At 50.0% G+C, this 22511-nt stretch overlaps 1 protein-coding gene across 1 annotated transcript in view; it reads left to right on the top strand.

Moving 5' to 3' along the window:
- The first annotated feature begins 9337 nt into the window (after positions 1–9337).
- MMD2 (monocyte to macrophage differentiation associated 2) overlaps positions 9338–22511 on the top strand; it is a 38683-nt gene continuing 25509 nt past the window's right edge. Inside the window, exon 1 of the mRNA XM_061208998.1 lies at positions 9338–9359. The gene's annotated coding sequence lies outside the window, so the exon portion shown is untranslated. The remainder of the gene's footprint in view (positions 9360–22511) is intronic.

Consider the following 22511-nt stretch of genomic DNA (forward strand, 5'->3'; position numbering starts at 1 on the left):
GTCCCCCCGACCACCCCTGTCCCCCGCACCACCCCTGACCGCCCTCATAGCAAGCAGGAGGAATGGGTAAGGAAACTGAGGCACAGGACCAGGAGCTATACATCTTGGCCTTTTCATAGTGTGAAGTCTGTGGTCCCACCTGAACCTCAGTTTCTTCTAAAGTGATTTCAGATTGGTGAGTGGAAGCCAAGGTCTTGTCGCTTTGATTCCCAATTAAGGGGCTGGGGGGAGGGGAGGGAATATTAAGTTCCTCTAAGATTTTGGCGGGGTGGGCTTGCCTGAAAGCTGGATGAAAACCCTTTTCTAGGATTGCCCCTTCTCCCCCAGGGGTCTTGGGGGAGGACCCACTGCTCTGGGTGTGCAGCCCTAGGCGTTTGCCTCCTGCCCAGGGGGAGCCCGCCTTCACCTGCTCTTACCCTCCCGCCAGGCCTCCTGCCTCCGTGGGTGGAGTGGGTAGGTGGTGAGTTGAGCTGGGTTGGCATCCTTTTTGCTGTCACACCTACACAGCTCATTGTCTCCTGGCAATTGTTGAGGGTCCCTGGTCCCATGAAGTCTCCACAAATTGCTGTCAGATAGAGCACAGCTTGACCCCAGAAGCTGGGCTGAGCTCGGCTTCAGGGCGGGAAAGTGGGGAGGCAGGACTGGGTCCTTTCCCTGTCAGTCTCATCTCTGTTTCCTCTGGTGGGGGGGCATTGTGTCTCCTTCATGAAGTTGGGGAGTCCCGCTGGAAAGGGGTTGCTGGTGGGAAGGCCCGGAGGAATTCCTGTGGTGTTTCTCTTGGCGGGAAGGTGGGAGGGGCTGGCTGCACAAATCTGCGAGGTCTCGTCTGTTGTGGGCACTTGGACTTTCAGAGGCTTGTTCTCGAGGGTCCTGTGTGCTGGTGTGAGATGTAAGTTGGTGGAGTGTTCACTCGAAGGGAAGGGAGAAGCCCGGGGCTGGAGACTTCAGATGTGGGGAAAGGAGCTCTGTCCCACACCTGCTGTGTGACCTTGGGTAGGCGTCTCAACCTCTCTGGACCTCTACTGGTTAATCCGTTAGACAGGAGGGTTGGTCTAAATGATCTCTAGATTTAGACACCAGTGCTGCTCCCGCTGTAACTGGAATAGAGCTCTCCAGCTGGGCTGAGGGCTGGACCACGAACCCTTTCTTTCATGCTTGGGCTGATGACGCTTCTACGGGTCATGAGTCCAGTGAGGAAATGGAATGCATTGATTAGAACTATTTCCGTTCCCTTCCTCCTTGTGCGGCCCTTACTACCGTCCAGTCCACATATTAGATCCTTAATCAAGGCTTTGTGATTGAATGAATTTAACAGTATGACCCAGATCTGTCCAATAGAAATAGCATACAAGCCACAGAGGTAGTTTTAAATTTTCTCGTAGCCATTCAGGTTAATGTGTGGCTAATTTCCCATCTCACTGTCATAAGAAGGTGAAAAGAAACAGGTGAAATTAATTATGAGAATATATTTTAGTTAACACTTTATATCCAAAGGATATTCAATATGTAATCAATATAAACAAATTATTCATGAGATATTTTACAGTTTTTTTTCAACCACAAGCCTTCAAAATCTGGTGTGTTTTATACTTACAGCCCATCCCAGTTTGAACTAGCTATATTTCAAGTGCTCGATATACACATGTGGTCAGTGATTGTCATATTTAACAGGACAAGAATGTCCTCCAGGGTGAGAGATGGGTGTTTGTCTTAGTCCATTCAGGCTGCCATAACAAAGTACCATAGACTGGGTGCCTTATAAACAGCAGAAAATTATTTCTCACAGTTCTAGAGGCTGGAGGTCTGAGATCAGGGTGCCAGCATGGTCGGGTTCTGGTGAGGGCCCTCTTCCAGGTTACAGACTGCCGACTTCTTGTATCCTCATAGGTCAGAAAGAGACGGAGCTAGCTCTTTGGCTTCTTTGTATAAGGGCAGTAATTCTATTCATGAGGGCTCCACCCTTATGACCTAATTATGCCCCAAGGGTTCTACCTCCAAATGCCATCACACTGAGGGTTAGATTTCAACATATGAATTTTTTTGTGGAGGGGGGACACAAACATTCCGCTCTTAACACTACTCCTGGTTAAATGCTGTGTGACATTGCAAAAGATGATTTCCGTCTCTGAGCCTCTGTTTCTCAGTGGGTGGTTGGACCAGCTGATCTTTAAGGTTCTAACCTCAAGTCCTTGAATGGTTTATCTACATCCAGAAACATACTTATCATCAAGCTATAGGAATTAAAAACTGTAGTGTTGGTTCAGGGCTAGGCAAATTGACCAATGGAACAGAACAGAGAGGCCAGAAACAGATTCATGCATATAAAGGCATTTGACTTTTGACAGAGGTGGCCTTGCTGATCAACCCAGGTAAGGATGGTCTATTGAATAAATGGTACTGAGACAATAATCCAGATGGAAACAACGAAACTGGAGCCCTACCTCACACCATACAGAAAAAGCATTTCTAGATGGATTAAAGATTTGCAAGTGAAATTTAAAAAAAAAATTGAAAACTTTTTGAAAATTTGAAGCAATATCTTTTGGATATCATGCTAGGTAAAGATTTCTGAAGGCACAAAAAGTTCAAACCATAAAAGATTGATAAACTCAACTACATTAAAAATTATGAATTTTTATTTACCAAAAAATGCCAGGAAGACAAGAGAAGACAAGCCACGAACTTGAAGGACATATTTGCAACATATTTAACCAACAAGTAATTAATATCCAGAATCGGGAATTCCCTGGAGGTCCAGTGGTTAGGACTCAGCGCTTTCACTGCAGGGGGCACGGGTTCAATCCCTAGTCGGGGGACTAAGATCCCAAAAGCTGCACGGCACGACCAAAAAAAAATTAAATAAATAATAATATCCAGAATCTATAAAGCACTACAATAAGGAAAAGACAACCCAATAGAAAATGTAAAAAGAGAGTCATTTCAGGAAGGAGGACACAGATGAGCAATAAGCATGTGAAAAGCTGCTCACTTGGCGTTGGTGATCAAGGAAATGCAAAATAAGAGTCCATGGGACGCCATTCTTGTATTCAATATATAAGAAGAAGTCTGACAATACTATTATAACTACTTTGGAAACCAGAAATTATCCTGTAAACTTGGACACGGCCACTCTCTTCTGGGTGTCTGCCCTAGAGAAACTCTGCACATGTGTGCCGGGGGAGATGGCCCAGAATCTTCTCAGCAGCACTGCTCAAGGTAAGCAAGAGCTGGAATCAGCCCAGAGGTCCACGTTGATGGAACAGTATGTATCCATGCAATGGAGTAGTAATCCTGCAAGGAAAACAAGTCCAGTCCCAGGCAACGTATGGATGAATCTCACAGACGTGTTGAACACTAGCAAAACACAGAAGAAAGCATGACTCCAGTCATGTAACACTCAAATCCCAGTAAACTGTGTTGTTAAGGAATGCAGAGAAAAGTATGTGAAAAGTGAGACAATGATGATTCCAAAATCAGGTTAGTGGCTACCCGTAAGGGAGGGAGGGAAAGATACACAGGGTGCTTGTGGGTCCTTGTAATTCTTAACTTGAGAAGAAAAATAAACTGGGTTCTACGCGTCCTAGAAGGCAGCGAGGTCTCACATTTCCTGGGCGAGCCCCACATGGCGCCACCTCACCGCGAGGAAGCTGGGAAGTGTAGTCAACCTGTCTGCGTGTGCCCCCTGCTGCTTCCATGTCCAGAACAGCATCTGGCATCTGAGCAGTTACCAATCAAAATCCGTTGCATAATACTGGCTGTGTGACTTTGGATGAGCGAATTAACCTCTGAAGACGTAGGTGCCCTCTTTTGCTTAATGCAATGTGACCTTAAACGCGGGCCATTGTAAAATAACATTATGGTTATAAATGTAGCACATGCTCCTTGGAGAAAAGTTTTTAAATCATGGGAAGTAGGTATAAAGATGAAAGCAGCAGACCTTGAATCCCATGGTCTGGAGATCATCACTGTTAAATGTGTTGACTTTTCTTCCAGTCTTTTTCTGTAGCTACTCTATAGCTAGCGTTGTGTTCTAATTTTTAAAAATTGACCTGCCATAATCCCGTCTCCTTTGTCTTTCATAATTGCTTGCAACCTCAGCTTAAAGGGGGCTTTTGCTTAATATTCCATCTTGTCATCACACCCTGCTTTATTTTATTATTTCCCACTTTTGGACACTCAAGTTGTTTTCTGGATTCTGCTTCTGTGCACAACGCTGCAGGAGCATCTCTGCAGCACATACCTGATCCATTGTCAGTTCTGGGTGTTGGCCTGGTGCCCTGGGTCACCAGGTCCATGTGAGGCTCGCCGACGGTCCAGACTACAATGACTTGGTTGGGGACCCGCCCCTTCCAGCGCAGTTCCTGCCATGGTGTTTAGAGTTGCTCCTAAGGCCAAAGATCGGGTCCCACTCCTTCCATGGTGGGGTCCTTGGGAAATATAGAAGGAGCCAGGAGCCTGTGCTGTGATTCCGCCCTCCTCTTTGTTGGCTTCTCTTGTGCAGGGGACTTTTTCCCTGAGCCTTGCTTTCCTCCTTGTAAGTGAGCTTAACAGATGGGGGTGGTGGCAGTGGCCCTGGGAGGGCTTCTGTAGGTTTAGTCCCCGTCCTGCTATCTGAGGTCCCTTCACAGCCACTTAGGACCAGTCCTGCTCTAGCCAGGACTCTGAAATTCTGAAGGTCACCGGTTTCGTAAACGTTTGTGGTTCTTGAGGTGATTAAGATAAGGTATGTGAAGCATCTGGCGAGGTACCTGGTCTACAGCTGGCGCTCCAGAGCGGTGGCTATTTATGTCATAGTTATTGTTATCCAGTCTGTCTCTTTCCAGAGAGGATTCGAGGCAGTTTGTAACAAGCAAGTTTCTCAAGATCCATGGGGCTGTCGGAGAAACCCTTCCATCTTGGCAGAGCTTTCTCTGACGTCAGCAGGTGTCTGCATGGCTGGAGAAGGGGTGGGAGGGGAGATGGGGCTCATGGGCGCTTCTGCCTTGCTGGGCTACCTGGGACACGGCCGGCCCAGGGCTTCATGGAGGAGGGGGAGATAGATGACCCACACTTCCTGTACATCGTCTCCTCTGATCCTTGGCCGTCCTGGGAGTAGCTGCAGTTTCTAGTCCTGTTTGGTTTGCCCGAGGCCGTAGAGCAGTTGGTAGGATTCACACCTGGGTTTGTCTGGACCCTGCTTGTCTGCCTCCCCACCACGACCCTGGGGAATAATCATCGTCATCACCCGCAGCTGCAGGGTACGTGTCTCACACGCCGAGTCTCTACTCCCCACTGGACGCGGGGATTAGAATTCCGAGTCCTCCCTGCTGCCTGCACCCTTGCCGAGAACACATCGTCTGTGCGCCGGCCTCCTTCGTTCATTCACTGACGGCCCCGCCCCAAACGCAGTCGGGCCAGAGCAATGTCCCCACGGAAGCCCACCTGCCGTATGTCTGGTTATTTCAAGTAAAAAATCAAGCTAACAGGCTTCTCAACAAAATGGGTTCTGTCCTCCTTCCGACAACTATACTTCTATGGTGACAACACTGAACACTCTGTAAAACGGTGGCCGTCATCTGATTGAAGACTGGCTAGCATCAAAGACAGCTGAGGGGGCTTCCCTGGCGGTCCAGTGGTTAAGACTCCACGCTTCTGCTGCAGGGGGCACGGGTTCGATTCCTGGTCGGGGAACTAAGATCCCACATGCCGAGTGGCGAGGCCAAAAAAAAAAAAAAAAATAGAAAGGCAGCTGAGTGTAGTTAATTTTTACACACGTCTTTGGCATTTGTTGCTGGGCAGCCTTGCTTGGATGAGTAATAAAGACATACATAGTTTATTAATTATTATGTATGTCATATGACTTATTTGATTGACTTCATTGCAGCAAAATCATTATTTATATTCAAGATTTTCACTTATATTTGGGTTCTGTTAACAGTAATAATCTAAAGGTGTTCTGTCTGGGACTGTAGCCCTTGCCACCTGTGGCTATTTAAAAGTAAATCTTGGACCTTCCCTGGCGGTCCAGTGGTTAAGACTCTGTGCTCCCAATGCAGGGGGCATGGGTTTGATGCCTGGTCGGGGAACTAAGAGCCCATATGCCATGCGGCCAAAAAAAAAAAAAGAAAAAAAGGGTAAATCTAAATTTATTAAAATAAAATTAAAAAGCTAGTTCCTCAGTCGCACCAGCCACATTTCAAGTTCTCTATAGTCACATGTGGCCAGCGCTGCTGTATGGGACAACACAGACATTTAACATTTCCATCATTGCAGAAATTTCTCTGGAAGAGCCCTAGTCTAAAGAATTCAAATGAAAAATGTAATTTAAAAACCCCACAAATGTAAATTAAAGCAAATGTCAGAAACTGAAAAAAGTTAAATGATTCTTAATTCTAAAATATTCAAAAACTTCTACTAAATTGAAAAGGCAAAATACAAATGAAGATGAATGAGTATAACATTTTAAAGTCAAACAGTATTTAAGTAAAGCTGAAATATTTTATTTGATTTTTTGGAAAATGTAATTGAAACCTATCATACGAAAATGAAACTGCTCACATCTGGAGTTCAATGTCCACCTCGTTGCCAACATAAAGAATAGGTAGAGAGCAGGCTGATGATTGCCAAGGGGTTGGGGGGAGGGAGAGGGATGGACTGAGAATTTGGGGTTGGTAGATGCAAATTATCAGCATGTAGAATGGGTGAACAACAAGGTCCTACTGTATAGCACAGGGAGCTATATCCAGTGTCCTGGGATAAACCATAATGGAAAAGGATATTAAAGAAAGAATGTCTATATGTGTAAAACTGAGTCACTTTGCTGTACAGCAGAGACTGGAACACATTGTAAGTCAACTATACTGTACTTCAGTTAAAAAGAAAAGAATAGGAATTATGTCTTATGCAAGTTACCTCTAGTCCTGCACGTATACAAGTTCAGGAGTGATATGAATTCATTAATATTTCACATGTTCCTCAGCTGCCATGTGCACGTACTGGGAATTCCAAGGCAATTCATGAGTGTCTTTGAAACCTGGAAATGAAACAGGAAGAGAAACAAATTGATGCTTAAGGTTACTGGGCTGTGACTCTTTCTTGGGCATCAGCCTATGGCGTTCATGCTGTCTTCAGAGCAAGGCTTTCGCGGATGAATGCCAGTCGTCCCTCCGTACCCGCGGGGGCGGGGAGCGGGGATCAGGGAGCCGATTTAGTTCCAGGACTCCCGCGAATGCTGGGATGTCCGCGGATGCTCAAATCTCTTGCAGGTGTTCCTCCATATTCGCGGGTTCTGCATCCGTGGATTCAGCCATCCTCGGATTCAATCAGCAGCGGATTGCGTAGTAGTTTCCATCCTAGGTTGGTCGAATCCCTGGGATGTGTAACCCACGGATGGGGAGAGTGACTGTAGTTTGTCTTTTCTCTTACCCAAGCCTGCCTGCTGCTCACATCTTTCTGGTTGCCAGTGCCAGCAGTGGCATCACCCACAAACTTTCACAGCATTTGGATGCAGTCAGTTTTTTAAAAATTATGGTAAAATATGCATAATGTAAAATTTACTATTTTGACCATTTTTCAGTGTACACTTCAGTGGCATTAAGTACATTCACCTTGCTGTGCAGCCATCACCACCATCCATCTCCAGGAGTTTTTCATCTTCACAAACCGAGACTCTGTCCCCGTTAAACACTAACTCCCCCGTCCCCCTCCTCCAGCCCTTGACACACACGCTTCTACTTTCTGTCCCTATGGATATGATTACTCTAGGGACCTTGTATGAGTGGAATCCTACAACACTTGTCCTTTTTATGTCTGGCTCCTTTCACTCAGCATAATGTCTTCAAGGTTCATCCATGTTGGAGCAAGTGTCAGAATTTTCTTCCTCTTAAAAAAATATTAATTTTATTGAAGTATTGTTGATTTACAATGTTGTGTTAATTTCTGCTGTACAGCACAGTGATTCAGTTATACATATATATATACACATTCTTTTTCATATTCTTTTCCGTTATAGTTTATCACAGGACATTGAATATAGTTCCATGTGCTATACAGTAGGACCTTGTTGTTTATCCATTCTATATGTAATAGTTTGCATCTGCTAATCTCAAACTCCCAATCCATCCCTCCCCCACCCACTCTCCCCCTTGGCAACCACAAGTCTGTTCTCTACGTCTGTGAGTCTGTTTCTGTTTTGTAGATACGTTCACTTGTGTCATATTTTAGATTCCACATATGAGTGATATCATATGGTAAATGGTAGGGTCTTTCTTTTTCTTTTCTCTTACTTCACTTAGTATGATAATCTCTAGGTCCATCCATGTTGCTGCAAATGGTGTTATTTCATTCTTTTTAATGGCTGAGTAATATTCCATTGTATATATGTGCCATATCTTTATCCATTCATCTGTTGATGGACATTTAGGTTGTTTCCATGTCTTGGCTATTGTAAATAGTGCTGCTGTGAACATAGGGGTGCATGTATCTCTTTGAATTATAGTTTTGTCCAGATATGCCAAGGAGTGGGACTGCTGGATCATAATATGGTAACTCTGTTTTTACTTTTTTGAGGAACCTCCATACTGTTTTCCATGGTGGCTGCACCAACTTAAATTCCCACCCACAGTGTAGGAGGGTTCTCTTTTTTCTGTGTCCTCTCCAGCGTTTGTTATTTGTAGACTTTTTAATGGTGGCCATTCTGACTGGTGTGAGGTGTCACCTCATTGTAGTACCTTCCTTTTTAAGGCTGAATGATGTTCCGTTGTATGGATTTGCACCCACCTTTTGTTCCAAGGACACAGGACAGGAGATGTGAAGCAGTACTTCCCTGGTCCTGCCCGTGTTATTCACAAAGTGAACGTCCAGGGTGACAGCTCACACTGCCAGCGATGAGTGCTGGATCCCCCGTGACCAAGGTGCTCAAAGTCTCCTTAACAAATTAGTCTGCGTTTGTGAGAGCAGGACCTCTAAACCCTGATCCGCACATACTCCACAGATCCATAGCATTGGCATCAGCTAGCACTTGTTAGAAATGCAGAATCTTGGGCTCCACCCCAGACCTATGGAATCAGAATCTTTATTTTCATAAGATCCTTCAGTGATTCATGTGTGCATGAAAGTTGGAGAAGTAATGGATCTAAAGGGACAGGCTTAGGGACAGAGTCCCTCTTGTTTAAGGGTAGTACTGCCTGAACATTACTCTAATAGGATTATTAGGGTAGGATACATAGCACACCTACTGTCATCCTTCCCTTGTGCCCAGGGCAGACATCACTAATCGATCATGGGATTCAAAATCATTCTTCCCATTGAACAGAGGGAGCCTCTGATGCCTCAACCCGGGACTCCTGGCCAACAGAGAAGCAAATCAAGAACACGGCCAGGTAGGTGCAATAAGAAGTGTGGATCGAGATTTGGGTGGACTAATTCCCAGTGTCCCAGATTGCCTCTCTGCCACTAATCTTTTCTTGTTAATTGCCACCACAATAACGACATCCACCATTTCCTGAGCATTTTGTATGTTCCAGGCTTTGCTCTAGATACCGTGTGCATTGATTCTAATCCATTCTGGACCCTGCCAGATAAGTGTTATTGGCCCCATGTTACAGATGAGGCTGACAGGGAGGCTGGTGTGATGGCAGGTGAGAGGGACAGCCAGCTCTAAACTCAGATCTGTCTGACCTCCAGTCTGAGCTTTTGCCGATTCCTCCCTGCGGGGAACCCAGCCCTCCCTGCAAGGATCCCCATGCTGCCAGAACTCCCAGGCTGAGGTCCAGACCTCTTCAGCCCCCTCCCTGGCATCCCCGGGGATCTGTAGCCAGATGAGTGGAAGAGCCACTGGAGTTGACCACAGAGTGCTGGCTTAGCTCACAGAAAGTGTGAGTGTGGACGGTGCTCACCGTGACTAAGTGAAGTCGTTTCTTAAACAGCAGGGCACCTGAGCTTGTTACAGAGTTTAGTGCGTTTAGGGCTCCAAGGGAGCCGGAGCCGGAGGCCAGGTGCCCCCGTAGATGCCTCAGTGACTCTCTGGGTGTTTACCCCATTCTCCGCGTTCACCATCTCCCTTCCTCACCCTTGTCTCTGTTGGTTTTCTTTGCCTCACAGTTTCTGCTTTCTCATAACTCAGTTCCTTCACCTCTGTTGCTTGCTGTCTCCATCCTGTCCCACATTTGAATTGCTCCCTTGGCTGTCTCCCCACGAACCTGGGGCAGTGGAGAGAGCAGGTATGTCCTCTCCACGTTACCTGGGAGTGGATGGCACATAGTAAATACAGTAAGTCCCCTACAGAAGAATGAGTCCCGTTGCGAGAGTGTGTTTGTAAGTCCAATTTGTTCATAAGTCCAACAAAGTTAGCCTAGGTACCCAACTAACAATCGGCTACATAGTACCGTACTGTAATAGGTTTATAATACTTTTCACACAAATAGTACATAAAAAACAAACACAAAAAATAAAGAAAACTTTTGAAAATATTTATTTATTTGGTTGTGCCGGGCCTTAGTTGCAGCAGGCGGGCTCCTTAGTTGTGGCATGGGGACTCTTAGTTGCGGCATGCATGTGGGATCTAGTTTCCTGAGCAGGGATCGAACCCAGGCCCCCTGCATTGGGAGCACGGAGTCTTATCCACTGCGCCACCAGGAAAGTCCCAAGAGAACATTTTAAATCTTACAGTACAGTACCTTGAAAAGTACGGTAGTACAGCACAACAGCTGGCATACAGGGGCTGGCATCAAGTGAACAGGCAAGAAGAGTTACTGACTGGAGGAGGGAGAGGAGGTGGGAGATGGTAGAGCTGAAGGGTCGTCAGCAATAGGAGACGGAGGGCAAGCTGCAATTTCACTCACGCCTGACGTTGATGGCACAGGTTCTGGTTCTTTGCTGGATTCCATTCTGTCTACCCCCTTGAAAAAACCAGTGATCCAGTGATGTCTGGGTAGTAGCACATTCGCACCTTTGGAAGTTCGCAACTTGAAGGTTCGTATGTAGGGGACTTACTGTACTTGAGAACTGGAAAGTAGAATTTCACCACGGGTGACTTCTGTTGTTGGACCACCTGGGTCTGCCTCAGGGCCCCTCCCCTTAATGGCTGTGTGATCTCGGGCATGTTACATGACCTCTCTGTGCCTTGGCTTCCTCTTCTGAAAGACAGGAAATAATAGTAGTACTAATCTCACAGGGTTGATTGAGTCTCTGAGCTTCCATTTCCTCATCTGTAAAATGGACAAAATAATTGACCCTCGTCAGAGAGTTGTTGGAGAACTAAATGCCGAGCATGGCAAGTGCTTGGCCCAGAGCCCAGCATGGACTGAGTGTTCTGACGGTGTATCGTTCGTCTTGGTCCCATCGCTCACCCACCGGGCACCCTTGGGCTGGTCACTTAGCTTCCCTGGGACTCAGGTCCTCCATCGCTGCAGGAGGGGTGGCCCAGGTGCCTACACGTATCAGGGTGTGGGGTGTGTCCCTCTGGCCGCAGAATGGACAATGAATAACTCTGAATGAAGCAGAGTCATTAGGGTTACACTAAGAGAGTGACTCGTCTTGGGACCAGGTCCCTGCACCTTCAGTCCTGCTTTTCTGGGAAGCAGGAGCTGCAAGATGGTGAAGGTCAGACCTGCGGGGTGTGGTCTGCCCTTGAGCTCCCTTCTTCCACCCGATGATGAAGTTCCCCCTCCTCCCCAAATGTCCAACTGAAGGAGTCACCAAGGGCACAAGGGCATCTGGGCTGGGGTTGTCTGGAAGTCGCCGCGACTCTGCCATGTGGGCGGATCTCACCAACCAGAAGGCGGGAGCATTGGAGGCCAAGAGGGGGCTTGAAGGGATCGGGAGCCCTGGGGGTTGTGTGGCTCTGATTTTAATAATTACCGCTTGGGTGGAAGTCTGGAGTTGGAGGTGGGGCAGGAGAGGGAGGGGAGGGAGGTTGGGTCGGTAGTGTGGTGTTGGGCCACAGTGAGGACAGCCAGGAACACGTTCCCCGCCCTTGCCGTGGACACCTGGCTGCACCACATAGAAATCTGTTTCATTTGTTCGTTGATGAAGCAATAATTGCCGCGTGCTGTGGTGTGCTGGGCGCTGTTCTGGGTGCTGGGGATACAGGGCTGACCCTGTCCTCGTGGAGCTCACATTCTGGTGTGAGAAACAGACAACAGACGGATAACTGTATGATAGAATTTCAGGTGGTGACGTGGCCAGGCGAGGATGTGAGGGGCAGGGTCGGGTGACACGGGGATAATGATGCTTCCCTCATAGGATTGTTTGGAGGAAGTGCATGTAAACTGGCACACGGTGGGTGCCGATTAAATGACAGGTTGGTACGGGGGATTGGGGTGCTAGCAGCTGTGCTGGGCTCCCAGGGGAGCTGTCCTTTCAGCACCCACAGGTCTCAGCTTATTGCCCTCTGCTTGGGCTGCAAACCTAAGCTGACAGATATACAGGGAGACTTAGGAAGTGACAGTTGTCCAGAAACCCCACTCCAGCAGCAGTGCAGACACGCACCTTCAGATTCATCCAGACACAGCCCACCCCTCCAGGTTTGTCCTAAGTCCCCGTCCCAAGCAGGGGAGAGTCTGGCAGGCCCCGTGTCATTGATCGCCCTTCCCCAGCCAGACCGCAAGCTGCTTGGAGCAGGCGTGGGCTGGGGGCTGTTCAGACACCCTGTGTCCCCTGAGGGGCCAGCGTGGTCTGGCATGTCGTGGGCATGCCTGACTTGTCCACTTGTTGGGCACCCACAGTTGGTGATTCATTCAGAAACCTTGTTGAGGGACTTCCCTGGTGGTGCAGTGGTTAAGAATCCACCTGCAAATGCAGGGGAAACGGGTTCGAGCCCTGGTCCTGGAAGATCCCACTTGCTGTGGAGCAACTAAGCCTGTGTGACACAACTACTGAGCCGGCATGCCTAGAGCCCGTGCTTTGCAACAAGAGAAGCCACCGCAATGAGAAGGCTGCACACTGCAACGAAGAGTGGCCCCCACTCACCGCAACTAGAGAAAGCCCGCGTGCAGCAACGAAGACCCAGTGCAGCCAAAAATGAATGAATGAATTAATTAATTAATTAAAAAAACAACCACCTTGTTGCGAGCCAGGGCTGGGGCACCAAAATGAGTCCTATGCAAAGCTTGCCGCCTCCCCTCCAGAAGCTCATAGTTTAGGGGAGGACTCAGTCTGCTAATAATATGTGAACAAGTGCATAATTGAGATATTGATAAATATGCTGGAAATGTAGGTATGGTTTCTGCTTGAGTGCCTGGGTAAGAAAGGGTTTGAGGGTGACTTTGGGACTTTCAGTTATAAGTAACAGAAGCCTCAGTTTGAACTGGCTTAAAGCAAAGAGTGAGAGAAGGAGAAAGAGGAGGAAGGGGCAGTGGGGGAGTGAAAAGAAGGGAAAAAAGGTCAGTACTCAGAAATGAAAAGTATGTGGGTTCAGGTACAGCTGGATCCAGGGTCTCAAAGACGACCAAGCTGTCTCTCTTCATCTCTGGGCTCTGTTTCCTCTGGTGGCTCCATTCTCTGGACTGCCCACAGTGCTTATGAATGGAGAGTTTCCTGCGGAATCCTTCGGGATCACCATAGCCCTGGAGTTGAGTCTTCTTGTCCTGGCTTGGATTTCATGCCCATTCTCGGACCTGTTGCTGAGGTCAAGGGAAAGACTATGCCAGATCTAGGTCACAACCCCTCTTTTGGAGCTTGGAGATGAGGAGTCAGGCATGACTTGGGGTCGAGGTGGGGTGCAGCTGCACCTGAACCTGATGGAGTGAGAGCAGGGAAGGGATGGCCCCAAACGAAAGTGGGGCCATTGACTGCGTGAGGGATAGACGCTAGACAGGCAGAAGCCACCCGTACCCACCAGGAGAGGAGAGGCTGCAGAGAGGTTGGGGCATTTCGGTGGGCCCTTCAGAATGAATAGGAGTTCTCCAGGGAGGCAGAGGAGGTGAGGAAGGGGGAGGCCATTCCTGGAAGAGGGCAGAGCATGGAGGGGGAGGTTCAGGGACACCAGGGAAAAGTTGGTGAGGCTGGCCCTCAGGCCATGTGGTGGGGAGGATGCCAGCTCTGGTCCCCAAGGGCCCTGGGGTGCGCCCAGCAGCTGGCCTTTCTCCAGTGGGCTCCATGGCACCGTTGAGGCTGATTTATGCTGAGAGTGTCATGACTTGGGTTCCAAAAGGGGAAGAACTCAAGGGAGGGAGGCTACTTCAGAGACTGCCGTGGCGATAAAAGTAGGGAGCTTCCTGGGATTCCCAAGGGACTGGGCTGCCGGAGCTCACTGGGGAGGGCTGCTCATCTCATTTCCTGGCTACAGGCGGGTTACTCACCCATATGCCCCTTTACCCCGAAGCCTTGAGTGCGTATTTCCTCAGTCCCAGGGTACTCTCTAATGGAATGAGGTTAAAAAATGAAATCTAACCTGGAAAAGGAAGGGCATTCTTTTTTTTTTTTTCATTTATTTATTTATTCTTTTTTGGCTGCATTTGGTCTCTGTTGCTGCGCATGGGCTTTCTCTAGTGTGGCGAGCGGGGGCTACTCTTCGTTGCGGCGCGCGGGCTTCTCACTGCGGTGGCTTCTCTTGTTGCGGAGCACGGGCTCTAGGCGCGCAGGCTTCAGTAGCTGTGGCGCACGGGCTTAGTTGCTCCGCGGCATGTGGGATCTTCCCGGACCAGGGTTCGAACCCGTGTCCCCTGCATGGGCAGGCGGATTCTTAACCACTGCGCCACCACGGAGGTCCCAGGAAGGGCATTCTGATACAGGCTGTAACATGAATGAACCTTGAGGACATTTTGCTAGTGAGCATAATAAACAAAGTGCTATTACTGCCTTCTGCTAATACGCTAACAAACAAAAGGACACATCTTGTGTGATTCCATTTACATGAGGTCCCTGGAGTCAGTTTCATGGCGACGGAAAGTAGAAGGCTGGGTGTCGGCTGGGGGAGGGGGCTGGGGAGTCAGAGTTTAATGGGGACAGAGCCTCAGTTGGGGAAGAAGGAAAGGTTCTGGAGGTGGAATGTGGTGATGTTTGCACAGCAGTGTGAATGTGATTAATGCCACAGAAAGACACCCTTAAAAATGGTTAAAATGGTAAATTTTATGTTATGAGTATTTTACCACAATTAGAAAATTGGTGAAAAATAAAAGCTAGTTGAAAATGGTGGGCTTGGGACTTCCCTGGTGGCGCAGTGGTTAAGAATCCGCCTGCCAATGCAGGAGACACGGGTTCGAGCCCTGGTCCGGGAAGATCCCACATGCCGCGGAGCAACTAAGCCCGTGCGCCACAACTACTGAGCCCGCGTGCCACAACTACTGAAGCCCGAGCGCCTAGAGCCCGTGCTCCACAACAAGAGAAGCCACCGCAATGAGAAGCCTGTGCACCGCAACAAAGAGTAGCCCCTGCTCTCCGCAACTAGAGAAAGCCCGCGCACAGCAACGAAGACCCAAGCAGCCAGAAATAAATTAATAAATTAATTAATTAAAAAAAAAAGAAAATGGTGACATAAGCAGGTCATTTATTAAGTGTAAGAGGAAACAGAAAAATATAAAGGAACATTAGCATTGATGCAGTCTTATTTAATAAGTGTCCTGCAGACTTTACCAGTTGCTGTATCACTGTTTCAATGGCCGCTTGCCGGCAGCAGGATGACCGTCCTGTCACTGTGGTGTTTGAACCTTGACCCTTGGTTCAGTTGGCATCCACCACGTTGCTCTCTGTAAAGTTAACATTTCTTTGGTGATGAGGAGCATTGCGGGGAGGGGAGTGTTTTGAGATCATGCAAATATTGCGTTCCTCCTGTTATGAAAACTTCCGTTCAAAGAGTAGAGAGACAAGTATAATGTACCCCATAGCCTAACAGTGACTGACAATTTCTAATTAACAGTTACGACCGTTTTGCCACACTTGCTTCATCTCTTTGCTTTTTCTCTGCCGATAGTTGAAGACAAATCCCAGATGATGCGTCAGTCCACGTCTCTAACTGGTGAGGATTAATTCTTCCGTAACCACCAGACCCCATCACGCCTGACGACATGGGCAAAACTTCCTAGTGCTGTCGAGCACTTGATATGTGGCTAGCGTGGCTGAGGAACTGAATTGTACATTTTATTTAGTTTTAGTGAGTTTCCGTCGACTTGGCCACATATGGCCCGTGACTGCCAGAGTACCTTGCACAGCTGCAGAGCCTTATCACACTCAGGATCAACGATCTTGGCAAGAGAGGCGAGAAACTTCGCATTGCATCTCCCCAGGAGGCAGGAGACATCTGACTGTCCCATTTCTGGTGATGCTGCGGTTGATCTTGGGGCCAAGAAAGCGATGCTGGGTTCCCCGGATTTGACCACCCCGTTGCTCAGCAGCCTCTCACCAGCCTTCTCCGCATCCCTTGGTCACCCTTGTCTGAATCAGTGATTTCATTAGTGGTTACAGTTTTGTGATTTTCAGGAGCCGCTCTTAAGGAAAAAGATCCTCACCCCAAGCACGTCTGCACTTGGTGTACCAAAGTGGTGGGATCTTCATTATTATCGAAGACAAAACCAAGGGGTTCATTTCTTACAAAGAAAGGCCTTGGGGGAAGGAATGGATCGGTCCCTGTTCGTAGTGGAGATATTCTTAGGATGTGCGGATGGTATTTCAGGGTTGTGTGCACAATGTATGTGCGTGTGGGTGCGTGTGCGTGCACATGTGTGCATTTTGCTCCAGAAAGGTGTAGGTCTCTGGGGGAATCTGTTTCTCCCTGAAGGCAGCTGCCTTGTTCAGGAGTTGGCCCCTGAATCCTGGTCACGGGAGATGGAGTTGGGCTGGGAACCAGCTTTGGGGGATCCCAGGGCCCTCTGCTTTGGAATTTGGCTCAAACCTGCCCCGTGATGGCACCCTGGATGCTTGGCCATGGGCAGGGCTGGGCTATGCCAGGCTGTGTGTGGCACTCTGTCGGCGGGGATGGGACATTCCCAGGCCTCTTGCACGTTCCACAAGCCCTCGAGCGGCCCCTGCTTTCACGGGGGATAGTACTAGCGTGGAGAAAATGATTTCCTGGGAGAGGATCCGCCATTTCAGTGTGCCCTGCCGTGCCGGCGGGCAGATGGAATGGCTCATCTGTTGGCAGGTGGTCCCCCTCGTCTCTGGAGTTAGAGCTGCTTTGGGCTCCTTACGGTGAGCCAAGGGCTGAAGGTCCCTTGGGAGTGGTGGGGGTGGGTAGGGGGAGGTATTTGCTGAGTTTCCCTCCTGGTGGATTCGGGTTCGGGGTGTGTCTCCTAGAAGGCGTGTTCCGGGCGTGGCCCCTGCAGGATGAGGGAGGTGGTTGTAACCCCATCCTGGCATCGGGGAGGGGAAAGCTGCAGACATGAGATGTGGCAGGGTGGCCACGGCGCCCCTGGTTTAGGGGATCGTGGGTGGACGGGGCAGCGGCCTGTCCCTTTCAGAGGCGGTGGAAGCCAGGGGGTGTGAGTGAGCCTTGCAAACTGTGAAGTGCGGTGCAGATAAGCCTCCTGGGATCAGCAGGGACCTCAGCTGGGACTGGGGTCATTCAGAAGCAATGTTGTTTCTTGCCCAGAGCACTTGTGGCTGGTCTCTTCGGGGTTTTACTCTCAGCTGCCGAGAATCTGCCCTCGTGTGGGTTTCCCCAGGATCAGACCCGGGGACAAGGATGCAAGGACAAGGGGTGTATCTGGGAGCTGAGCCCAAGACACAGCAATAGGAGAGTGCGGGAGTGAGAACAGGGAAGGGCGTGCAGCCGCTAAGGGTTGTAAGAAGCGGGTTGTACTGTAGGCACTCGGAGCTTAATTAATTCTGCTTGGGGGACAGTGGGGGACATGGCTTGGGGTCATCTCCGCTGGGGGCAGAGGAGCGGGGGCATCCGTCAGCACCCCCTGAGTCCCTGGTGGAGGCTGATTTCTCGGAGCACTAGCTCCCAGGCTCCTGCAGCTGCAGCACAAATCCCCCCAGGTCAGAGCTCTCGGGCTTGGGGTCTGCACGCTGGGGAGGGGGATGGGCATTCACAGCATTGAGGCAGTGGGTCGACCACCAGGCTTGCATCAGCCCCTGGTTACAAAGATTGTGGAGATGGAGGCCCACCCCGGGCTTCTGGTTCAGAAGGTCTGGGTTCCCATGGCATCTCCTCATCTTGTTATCTTCTGGGAGCTTCCGGTGAGGCAGGGAGGATGGGGTGGTCCCTGCTTCAGAGGCGTGGACCCTCATTATGCCAGAGGGGAAGAGATTCCCCAGGGAGCCCTGGGGAGGGTGCAGGGCTAGGGGTGTCTGGCCCCAGCTGTGTTGGGTCAGTACCACCAGGCACGCACCTCCAGGGGGCGCCGTTCACGTGGAATGCCGCGTGTTCTCTGCTCCCGACCTGCCAGAGACCCTGACCCTTTCCCCTCCTTCCTCGGCTTCCCCTCCTGTTCCCCTCCTGTCTCCCCGCTGGGATTTTGATCTCACAACAATTCTGAGCTGGCCCCAGCCCTTGGACTGTTTCTCCCCGACTCTGTTTCCCAAAGACGGAGCCAAGATGCTGTCTGCCGTCCAGGAGGAGTTGTGAATTCGTGAATGGACACAAAGACATAGCCCGGGACCAAGCTGGAGAAAGGGAGGGGCTCAGAGGGCCCGGGGCCAGCTCTGCCCTGGGCTGCCCTTGCTTCTGTGTGACAGACCCCCCCTTTGTCTCCTGGACAAATCTCTTTAGTCCTCTGTCCTGGGGATTCAGGGCTGCCACTGCCAGGCACTGGCCCAGCCCGGAAGGGGCGGCTGCAGCAGTTTTCCTGAGCCTGGGCTCATTTGGGAGAGCAGGCCTGCTTCTCTCTGGGGTCTATGTACCCCAGCCTGGCCCAGGCCAGAAGGGGAGGGAGAAATTGCAGAAGCTCTGAGCCTGGGCCTGGCTGCTCCAGACTGCAAGCCGGGGAGCAGGAGGGGAGAGGAGCATCTGGGGTGCGCTCGCCTTGGAGGGAGGCCCAGGTGGTGGGGACAGGGCAGGTGGTCTGCAAGCTTAGGCCCTGCCCGGGGCTGCCCATAGAGGCCCCAGGGGGTGGTGTAGGAAGCACACCTTTTACAGACCCCTCCCAGACCTGGCTGGTAGGGGCCTGGGGCTACTCCATCTTTTAACCTTTTATCGAAGTGTAATTACAGGAAAGTATGCGCGTTTCCATTACGGCTGGAAAACTGAACACACCCCTGGCACCAGCACCCACAGCAAATCACTCAGTGTCGCCAGTTGCCAGGAACCCCGTCACACCCCCTGGTCACTGCCTCCCCGCTTCCAAGGGTAGCCACTGCCCTGGCTTTTATCCTCAAAGACTCCTGGTGCCGGTTCTTGAAGTTTATGTAAATGGAATCAGAGAGCCCGTCCTGTTTGGTACCATGACTGCGATGCACCCTTGTCTCTGAGTGCAGGGCGTTCGCTGCTTCTCTCTGCAGTCTGGTTCCGTGTGGGACCCTCCGCAGTGTGTTTCCATCCTACCCTGGACGGGCAGTTGGGTGGTTTCCAGAACTCTCTTTGGAACCAGCCTCTCCCCTCTCCCAACTCGAATGCTGTAGGTTGGAGAACGTCTGGTCTCGAATATTGATTTCAGACATAGACCTGCATATTTAAAACATTTTGTTTTATTAGATTTTAACAAAATTATTGAAGTAGTAAATGAACATTGTAGCCAGTCAAGCAGCACAGAAATAGAAAGAAAAGAAATAATATTTCCCCCCTTTTCCCCAGGCTCTCCAGTGGGGTTTCCATTCATACCTCCTGCTTTTCTAAAGCAGCAAACTGGCCCTGCCCCTGGAATCATCGTGTGACCTTGGGCGGCCAAGGTCCTGGCTGGATTAACCCGTGTCTCTGGAGTCTGTCTATTCCAAAAATTCTGAAGGTTTTAAAAGACTAGAACTGTTCCCAACTTGTTACCTCGAGTTTAAACAACTTAATAAATGCTCGGAGATGATTGATTATAAGGTTGTTTGCTGAGCATCACCTGTTGCGTGCAGGCTCTGAATTGGGTCCAGGAAGATGAAGCGAAATCAGGGCCAGTCCCCTGGTTTGCAGTCTCGGGGCCGAGGCAGACCCAGAGCGCCCAAATATGTATAATTGTGCTACAGTAGGGGTCGCACAGGCAGCTGTGGGAGTCCAAAGGGGAGAGCCACTCTCTCTGCCTAGGAATGCTCCAGGAAGAGAAAAGAGGGAAGGAGATTCCAAACAGGCAACTTAAGCAGTGGCGTTGAGGTGAGAGAAGGCAGTTTACATCCCAGTCTGGATGGGGTGTGAAGGTAGGGATCAAGGAAGAATTTTCAGGGGAAGTGCCTTTTGACTTGGGCTCTGAAGGCTGAATAGGAGTTTGCCACCTGGAGAAGAGGGAAAGGGGCTTTTAAGCAGAAGGAACAATGTGTGGAAGGCCCAGAGGCGTGATGACTGTGGGCCACAGGGAGAGCTTTCCCGGGGTGAGGAGAAACTGAAGGGAGTGAGTCGGGGATAGGAAACAAAGGAAGCAGATCCGCCTGGAACACAGGGTCTTTGAGCCCATGCAGAAGCTGCCTGGCATTTCAGTTCTTGGCCTTGGCACAGGCGTTTATGCTCTGGGTCCGCCAGGGCTTTGCCTTAGTCATTGGGATCTGGGAGTCTTGGTGTGGGCTGTCCAGCATGGGAGGGATTGACAAAGCCAGGGTTCAGGGGGACTGGGGGGTCACGGATAACTTGTGGCCAGGGCTGCTCTGACCACTGGCCAATGAGGTGTGGGTTTCAGGAGCTGGGAAAGGGCTCTGTCCCTTCTCTTCCTTCGCCTCCAGCTCCACAGCCAGTCCTCCATCCTGGAGAGGATGATCAGATACTTTACACTACAATGTGAAAGACTGATGGCAGAACCTTTCCCATCAGAACCATGGACAGGGCTGAAAGGGGAAGTGAGTGGACGGTCTCACCAGGAGTCAGAAGGTCTGGGTTGCCATCTTAGCTGCACCACTTCTAACTCGTGGCTTCACTTATCTGAATCCCTGTATAAAATGACAAGCATCATCTCGGCTCTGCTCAGTTTACAGCGTCCTTGTGAGGCTCCGAGAGGAGGAGGGAGTGAAAGCATTTGGGTAACTCTTACACCAGGGATGGCTGCCTCTCGCCTGCCTGGTGCCCATGGCAGACATTGCTAATTCATCATCTAGATTCGTTCGCAGAATCCTTTTAGCACAGGACTCCAGGCAGCCTCTTATCAGTGGACCAGAATTGCCGTGTGAGTTGAAGCCCGTTTGCTGCCCCTGCTGAGCCCAGTGTTCATTTTGTGGTCCTGGGGTCCAGGGACATTCCCGTTGTGTAGCACCTGGCACCATCTAGGGGGGCCCATCATCCCCTCCCTGCTGGGCTCTTCCCCCCAGCCCACTGCTTCTCAGGCTTGCCTGTGCACTGGAATCGCGTGGGAAGTTTAAAAAATACCAATTCCTGGACACCACTCCCCACACCATGATTCTGTTTTAATTGTCCGGGATGTGGTCTGGGCATTGGGATTTTTCAGATCTCCCCGGTGATTCTTTTTCTTTTTTTTTTTATAAATTTATTTATTTATTTATTCATTTTTGGCTGCATTGGGTCTTCGTTACTGCGCGCGGGCTTTCTCTAGTTGCAGTGAGTGGGGGCTACTCTTCGTTGCGGTGCACGGGCTTCTCATTGCGGTGGCTTCTCTTGTTGCGGAGCACGGGCTCTAGGTGCGCGGGCTTCAGTAGTTGTGGCTCGCGGGCTCTAGAGCGCAGGCTCAGTAGCTGTGGCGCACGGGCTTAGTTGCTCCGCGGCATGTGGAATCTTCCCAGACCAGGGCTCAAACCCGTGTCCCTGCATTGGCAGGCGGACTGTTAACCACTGCGTCACCGGGGAAGTCCCTCCCCGGTGATTATGTGCAGTAACGTTTGCTCTGGCCCCTTTCTCCAACCTGCTAGGTGCTGATGTCGCTGTTGTCCTGGGCAGCGCAGGATTCTGGGGAGAGGGTAACGATGGCACAACCCGAGACTCAGCTCGTGTCACTCTTTTGCTGGCATGTTAACAGAGGGTCTTCGTACGCACATAGCTTTGCCTGTGGCCTGATTTTTTTTGGTAAACTATACATAACATAAAACTTACTCTTTCAACCATTTTTAAGTGTACAAATCAGTGGGATTAAGCACATTCACATTGTTTTGCAACCATCACCACCATCATCTCCAGAACTTTTTCTTTTTCCCAAACCAAAGCTCTGTCCCCATTAAACACGAACACCCCCCCCCTCCCCCTCCCCCAGCCCCTGGCAACTGCCATGCTACTTCCTGTCTCTATGACTCTAACTCCTCCAAGGACCTCGTACAAGTGGAATCCTACAGTGTTTGTGTTTTTGTGACTGGCTTATTTCACTCAGCATCATGTCCTCAGGGTTCATCCATGTCGTAGTACGTGTCAGAATTGCATTTCTTTTTAAGGCTGAGTCATATTCCGTTGTGTGGATGAACCGCATTCTGTTTATCTGTTTATCAGCTGTCAACGGACACTTGGGTGACTTCCACCTTTTGGCTGCTGTGAGTAATGCTGCTCTGAAAATGGGTGTGCAAGCATCTCTTCAAGTCTCTGCTTTCAG

This window comes from Eubalaena glacialis, chromosome 13, assembly GCF_028564815.1.
Source record: "Eubalaena glacialis isolate mEubGla1 chromosome 13, mEubGla1.1.hap2.+ XY, whole genome shotgun sequence".
In the NCBI taxonomy this organism is placed as follows: Eukaryota; Metazoa; Chordata; class Mammalia; order Artiodactyla; family Balaenidae; genus Eubalaena; species Eubalaena glacialis.